An 8,649-nucleotide genomic window follows, 5' to 3' on the forward strand; every position below is an offset into this window, starting at 1 on the left:
TTGTCAGGCCCATTTCACAGTGGCTCCTCACAGTCCCATGTCCCAGGCCTAGGGCCAGTCATCACTCTAGCATTAAGTAAACCCTGCCACCTCTGCCTCATACACTCTCACACACACTCCATCACACACCACACACATACCATGGTCACACACACACACACACACACACACACACACACACACACACACACACACACACACACACACACACACACACACACACACACACACACACACATACACACACACACACACACACTCTCTCTCTCTCTCTCTCTCTCTAGTGATTAATGGACTGGGAGCTTCTGAGATGACAGCATCACTAAGACTGTGTGATAGAGCCACACACAAAAAGCAGCCTCTGTTCCCCCTTGCCCTCTCTCCAGCCATCTCTCTCTCTCTCTCCCCCCTATCTCTCTCTCCACCCCCCCCCCATCCTTCCTCTCTCCCTCCCTCCCTCTTTGTTATCACATTGTAGCTCTTGACCAATGAAACCACACCAGCTATTTAGTAGCTATTTAGTAATTATAGACATGACTGGGTGGTGCTCCCCAATCTCAGTAACAAGATATGCAATGTAAAAGTGATGTCCATTTCACAGTTATTATCACTGTGATTTGCTATAAAATGTTATGTACTTTTAGATTCACATTAGGATATATCTAATCATTGCATCTTATGTGTCGAGTTGAAGGCACCAGAGTAGCTTCTGTTGGGTTCTGCTGTGTGTTAGTCTGGACAATATACTGTAGGTTACACTCCTGGGGAATTTGGTTGCACAATATTAGTCCAGGTCATGTGTCATCACCATTAATACTGTGTTGTTTGAATGGATTTTGGCTTCAATATCTGCCCATCATGTGACAGGAGTCAGCAAGCATCCCCCCCCCCACCCCCCCACTCACCCTTCCCATCTTCTCGTGCCCGTCTCCTCCCCCCCCAGACCCCCCTCCCGCTGGCGCCTGCACGGTTAGTTAGGGGTTGCCACAGGGCATCATGTGACACACACTCTCTCTCTTACACACACACACACACACACACACACACACACACACACACACACACACACACACACACACACACACACACACACACACACACACACACACACAAACAAACAAATGTGCAGCAACCAATGTACACACCACCAGGCCCGGACTCACACACACATATCAATCTGACGTTCTAACTTCATCCATTGAGTGGCTCAGTTCTTTCATCTAGGGTGATTTTGAGGACCAACGAGAAATGCAACAATACAGTCCATTATACTGGCCGCATCAGGGGTCTATCTGTCTGTCTGCGAGTCAAAGAGCTGGGCAGACACACCTCAGGGCTAAATGTCAGCATAACGTTGGGGAACAGCACTAGTCACACAGCAAGCCTTTGAACAAACCAAACCAAATTCGTTTTCTTTTTTTGTGTTGTTTTTGGGGGATAAACTTCTGTTTGTTTATATTGGTCATGTAACTGGAAGGTCCCATCATATTTGTGTGCCTGATCTGTTAATCTCTGGTGTCTCCATCATGTCTCAGACATTTACTCAAGCGCCTGTTACATCAGTACGTAGAATTAGAGGAAAGGGGAATCTCTGTGCTTCGTATGACGTATGGATCAATGGAAAAAATGTTGTCAAAAATCATTGAAGTAAAAGCAATGCATACTGTTGGTCTCATATTTGTCTCTTCTCTATACCCACCGACCCCACCAGCCCCCCACCTACCTAACCCCCCCAACCCTCCCCATCTCTGGCGGACCTCCAACTTCTGTAACCCTAGACGACGCTGGTTCTGCCCTTTCTACAAAATTTAGGAAGCCATTAGCAACATCAAATCATTACCTCAGGGAAGGGAGGGAGGGAGAGCGAGAGAGAGAGAGCGAGAGAGCGAAAGAGCGAGAGAGAGAGAGAGAGAGAGAGATCAGGTTTCCCCTGTTTTCAGTCACTCCATTACAGTAATGTGCTGGGGCCCATTTAACTAATGCATAATAGCACATTGATACTCATATTAAACAGTATTACACACTAAATTAGTGTCTAAGACAGTGAAAACACACAAGCATGTACATGCATGTACACACATGCGCACACCCACACTCACACTCAACAACCTCCAAAGATCTGATTTCATGCTCCTATCAACACCGCTGACCACTGACCAAAACCTCTCATGATGTAGCCTACCTATAAAGGCTATGTATCTACTATTAGAAACAAAATGAACTACCATACCATCAAAACCATATAGTAACCTACTTTCAGATAATAAAAAAAAAAGCCAAACACTGTATGAAAACAAGCCAGGCAAACATAGACTTCTTTCTATTTTAATGCCTCTCCTACCCCCTTCTTCCTGCTCCTCTCTCCTACCCCCTTTCTCCTTCTTTCTATGCCATTCTCTCTCTTGTTACTGCACTGTCACCCCAACACTAATCCAGTTGAAATGTAAACAGACTTAGGTCTTCATTCCACACTTAAACCGTATCAAATGTATCAAAGCCGGGGCTCTGTGGCGTCCCTGGCTACAGAGGGGTCAGACTGGGGCTACGCCAAGCCACACACCCAACTCAATTAGCCTGAGAGCCAGTTAGTCTGTCTGACCAACTGAAAGTGTGTGTGTGTGTGTGTGTGTGTGTGTGTGTGTGTGTGTGTGTGTGTGTGTGTGTGTGTGTGTGTGTGTGTGCGTGTGTATGCGTGCGTGTGCACATGTGTGTGTGTGTTGTAAGTGTGTGTGTGAGTGAGTGAGTGTATGTGTGAGTGTAAGATCAGCGTGTGTAATTTTGTGTGAATGCATGTGTGTGTTAGAATGTACATGGTAGTGTGTACTGAGTTAATAGGTCATGTCACGGTTATAAGGAGCATGAGTATGTCTTTGTGTGTGTGTATGTGTGTGTATTGTGTGTGTGTGTGTGTTTGTGTGTGTGTGTGTGTGATTAACCATGTAACCAAACCACTATGTATTATACTGGCAGGGAGCTCCCCCATCACTCGAGAGAGTGTGTGTGTGTGTGTGTGTGTGTGTGTGTGTGTGTGTGTTTGTGTGTGCGTATGTGTGTATGTGTGTGTGTGTGTGTAAAAGAGAGAGAGAGACAGAGACATAGACAACACCAACAAACACAGAGTGAGAAATGTGAAAGGTTGTCTGCAGGCAATAATACAGTCAGTGTTTATGGTAACATTAGTTTTCTCTGATGTTATGAAAACTTCCTCAAAGACCCCTCTTTGACTCCTAGAGAGCTGACTGCCTCCTCCTCACCCAACTACAGAAGAAAACAGAGGCAACATCACAACAGTCAGGACAATGCTCTCTTAGACTACAGGCCCCTTCAGGCACATTTTACAATCTATATTACACAAGTGTTTACTACTGTCCTGTATCCCATTACATAAACATAAACAAACCACAGATTCATCCAAGGCCAAGGAGACATCATACTGTAGCCATGTGTATCAAATGGAAAACCCCTAAATGTCACTTTTATTTCCCATGGGAACAAAGATAGCCTTATTTCACATTGGGTGTTCTGTAGGTGTTTTACCTCACACACAGCCTGTGACTCCTCTTATGATGTTTTGGTGCGTCTATGGGTATTATTGGTGTGTGGGAATGGACCTCTGCCATATCTCTCATTGACTGACTAAACTGTCCTATCAGTGCAGGGGCATCCCAAGAGACCTGTATTACAAAATACTCCCATCTACCTCCCCAAGAGCCAACCTCATCATCCCCAATCAATCCTCATTTCCCACTGGCCCAGCCAAAACAAGTGTAGCCAAAGAACAGTTAAACAGACCAGCCCAACCAACCCAGTTCAGCCTTAACTCCACCCCTCCAGACTAGGCCAATGAATCAGACTCCAATTCCCCAACCCCCAACCATCAGGGGTAATTTGGCTTCAATCAAGCAATCAGTATCATCAGGGTCATTCAGATGTTTTGGGGGTGCTCACTCTCCCTCAGGCCTTTATTGAATGGTACCCCCCCAATCCCAAGCCCATCACTCTTATTCAGGCACTAAAGTGTCAATATGGCCCTGATATGGGAACAGTGTCTTATCTGATCCCTCAGGACTCCCCAGAGGGGCATCCTAGCCAAGCCAAGCCAAGCCACACTAGTCTCTACAGGCCTGGCTCTGTATACATACACCACACCCATAACCTGTAACCCCTAACCCCTAACCCCCAGCCCCAACCCCAAACATTCCCCTAGTCAGGTAGTAACACCCACTGTCCCATAACAAAAAAATACCTCACATTTGAATGTATTATTCATTGGATTACTTGCTTACATTCTAAACTGTAGCAGGCACTGTATTGGTGTGGTTGCAAAGGTGAGTGTGACTGGTCTGAGTTTGTGTGCTTGTGTATGCTTTTGTGTGTGTGTGTGTGTGTGTGTGTGTGTGTGTGTGTGTGTGTGTGCTTGTGTGTGTGTGTATATATGTTTGTGTGTGCATGTTTTGTGTATGCGAGGGAGTGTGTCTATGAGCGTGCACGTGTGTGTGTGTGTGTTTGTGACATTGTGTAGGTGTGCTGACTCACTCCCGCAACCCCTCCATCAGGAGGAAGGTACCTTAGCCCCTAATCATCCTGTGACTCGTCCATCAGACACAGATTCAATTGGGGGCTTTAATTAATAATTATGTTTATCAAGGGGACATCAGGCGCTAGGGCGGGGGACAGGAGACTGTCACTGTAATTGGGAAGGCCTGATTAAGCTCCAGAGGAAGCTTTTAAGCCAGCAAGGTTATCAGTAGACCTACCTGTGCCTGTCATCTCCCTAGCATAGGCACTCATTCTCTCTCCTCTGTGACCACTTTCTCTTTATCCGTTCTGGCCTGTCACTCTCCCTCTCCTTCTCCCTGTTTCCACCTCTGTCATTCCCTCTCGTCTTGCATACTTTCTTTCCTTTATTACCCTTCATGAGGTGTCAGTTTTTAAATATATATTCATATTTCTGATGACGTCTTTGCTCTGTACCATCTATATCCCCATTTAAAAAGTTGAACTTAAAATAAATAATAATGTTTTAAACATAAATATCTTTTTTCATTACATTGCTAACCACTGTTTGGCTGAAAGGCAGCATTTCTTCATGCCTCTAGCCTGGCTCAGAGTATTGCAGAGTGAGGGTCAGTACTCAGTGTTGGACAGCTCCTGTCGGGGCTGATGTGAATGGAGATGTATTGATTCTAGCAGGCTGAGCTGCAGGTACTAATGCAGTTACACACACTGTTCTGTACTAGGCCTGGCGTTTTCCCCTCTTAATTATAGCTTTACCATAACAGATCTATACCTCCCTCCATGCCCCCCCCCCCCCCCCCCTCTCTTCAGCCTCTACCTTCCCCTCTCCATCAGTTTCCCAATCTCTACATCTACCCCCACTCTCTCTCCCTCTCCCTCCCCCTGTCTCTGTTCCACTCCCTCTCCTATCCCTCTGCCCTCCCCAGGGTATTGTTCGTAACGGCACTGAGTGTCAGTCTGGTGTTGGCTGTGCTGGAAGGTTCTGTATTCCTGATGGGACTAGAAGTGTCCTGTACCAATCTCCTACACCATTGGTCCATTTGAATCATTTTGAATGTACACCATTGGACCAATGGTGTAGGCGATTGGTACAGGACACTTCTACCACTATATACACCACCAAACACACAACCTTTTTAAATACAAAACTCACATGCACAGCATAATCCCTCACCAAGGTCATTACAAAACAGAGACGTGGATAATTACAATGCAAGCAAAGTAAAAACAAAAAGGCCTAATGTAGAATCCTACTCTGGGCCAGGAAATCCAAAAACATTCCACCAATTTACAGAGAGGGCGCTAATATACAGTATTTCAGGATTTCTCAGGACTTTTATTCAACCCAACATTTTATGTGTGGTCTGTTTGGTTAACATACAAATGGAATGGACCAATGTAATGACAAAGAGCAGGATGGTGAGAGGAGGGGTGTTCTTTCTCTCCACTGACCTCCAAAAGAGAGGGGCACTGCACTCGCTCTCAGAGAATGGAGAGATTGATTTAGGGATAAAGCTAAAAGGAAAAAGGAGGGCGAGGAGATGAAACAGTGTTTTCTTTTATTGTCATGTGAATTACTGCCTCAGCCAGATCAAACAGCGTTATTGTTAGTGCTAAACTAAAATGTGTCATCCCTCTCTCCCTCCCTCTCCATCTCCCACTTTCTTGGTATCTCTGTTCTCTGATCTCTTTGGAATATCCTAGCCTCTCCAACTCCAAATGTCTCTCTTTTTCTCCTTCTATATCTAGCCTCAGTCTCAAACTGCAAGTCTGTCTGTCTGTCTGTCTGTATGTCTGTCTGTCTGTTTATGTGTCTGTGTGTGTGTGTGTGTCTCTCTCTCTCTCTCTTTCTCTCTCTCTCTCTCAGCTCAAGGCAAATCTTTTGATGCCTCACCAGGACATAGAAATGAAAAACAAAATATTGTCAATATAGTGAAATCTCTTTGTATTTTTCTGAACCAAAGTACTTTGTCATTTAATGTTGTTGATCAAAGTATCCAATAACAGAACATACAGCTGAGAGAGAGAGCTAGAGGCTGGAGGGTGTGGTAGAGAGAGAGAGAGCTGTAGATGTAAATCACATGAGTACACCCTTAAAAACTTCAGCTGGGCCTGCCGAACTTCACCCTGACACTGACCCTGACCCTGACCCTAAGTGCTCAATGATGTAATGGAGGGCCAGAGAGGAGAGAGAGAGAGAGGGAGGGAGGGAGAGTGAGGAGAGAGCTAAGACAAGCACATACATACCACTCTCTATGAATGACTATAATTCATAATGATATGTTATTCACAGGATGTATCGTTTTTCGTGCACTCTTTAGGGACGCTTTTTCACTCGGTTTCTAAAAGCACAACAAGCAGCAAATAATTATTGAGCAGGTGAAGAAAAAATGTGATCCCTTTTATTTGAGAGGAATTCACTCTATTACTTGTCTATGTGTAGCTGATAACAACAAACCAAGGGTTGATACCGGGCCAAGGCACATAATGTTTCCAACACTTTCAATTGAAGACAGTAAATATTCTCCATCATGCTGTTAGCCCCCCCCCCCCCCCCCCACCCACCACCCCCCACCCCCCACCCCCTGCCCCCCTCCTCCATGCAGTCCCAGTGGTGTGTAGTGGTCTTAAGTGGTTGGACCACTGAGTCCTGTCCTGTCCCGCGGGCCATCCGTTGGCCGGTTCCTAATCCGGTTAGAGGAGGGGGTCTGGAGTTTCCCGTCTTGGCTAAGCAGGCTGTGTTAAATGAGGTTTTTACTTGCCCCGGGGAGCCAAGTGTAATGGACCTTATTAACTGTGTACATGAATAATAAGAGGGGAGAATCAGGGGGGAGTGGGGGATATACTCATGAAAAAAGGTGGGACAACGTCACTGATGGTAAACTGATCAATCAATCAATCAATCAATCAGTCAATTAAACAAACTGGCTCTGATTTAGTCATGGGAAGTAACATTTACACTCAAACTCACCATGACTCACCAGAATAGGCCACACAACATCAATAATATATTACATATAGATGCCAGCATTCCAATAACCAACACCAACACAAAGGCTTTCTGTATGTCCCTCTGTTTCTGCCTCTCTCTCAGGACACTATTGTGTGCAATAATGTATTTATAAACCATATCCACTGTGGGTCAGAGAACCCTTAAGTACAGTTAGAAAATGGCTCCATCTCTGCAAACACACTCATACACACAAATGTCCCTCCATTCCACACTCTCACTATGGGTCTCTGGGATGGGCAGTGGACCCAAGGGGGATGAGGTAACACACACACAACACACACACACACACACACACACACACACACACACACACACACACACACACACACACACACACACACACACACACACAATGTCCTCCTGTGTGTGACTGTAGGAGTGTAGTGCCATTCAGGGCTCTGTTCTGTCCATCATGGCTGTCAATCTCTGGCCATTTCTCATTGCTTTTTTCCAGACCTCGACCCACCTTTTAAGGCCCGGGATATTTGGTAGAGCCAGTTGCCACGGAAACCATCCAGATGTTGGCCCCTGATTAGCTGGCGACGGCCAAATGAAATCAGAAGAGGTGATAAGATCGGGGGGCGTCAGGGACTGGGAGAAGGGTGGCCGCAAGCAAGAGAGAGAGAGGGTTTGGGGGGGTGGAGAGAAGAGAGCAAAAGGGAGGAGAAGGAGAGGGAGGGGAGGAAGACACACACACACACACACACACACACACACACACACACACACACACACACACACACACACACAACACTTCTGATGCAATTCATCTATTTTAGCATTTAAATAATCTATTTTCACTCCCAAGCAATCTTTCTTTATTCACACAACTATAATGATGTAGGCACTCAAAACATGAAAATGGAACAAATCTTTCATTCATTCAAAACCAAACAATCCATTCTCTTTATATTTTTGAAGTGAGGATGTGTCCTGCCCATTCATGGAGGATGACAATAGAGCCTCCAACTGTTTCTCTGGGAGAAAGAAAAACACACTATATCATACAGTTCCCACAGAGAGGCTTACATTAAATGACCTATATGGCTCCACATTCAGTGTTAACACAATTATTCAGTGACTTTCTCTTCCCTTGAAATGACCTTGTAGGTGATACA

This window comes from Argentina silus, assembly GCF_951799395.1.
Source record: "Argentina silus genome assembly, chromosome: 4".
Taxonomy (NCBI): domain Eukaryota; kingdom Metazoa; phylum Chordata; class Actinopteri; order Argentiniformes; family Argentinidae; genus Argentina; species Argentina silus.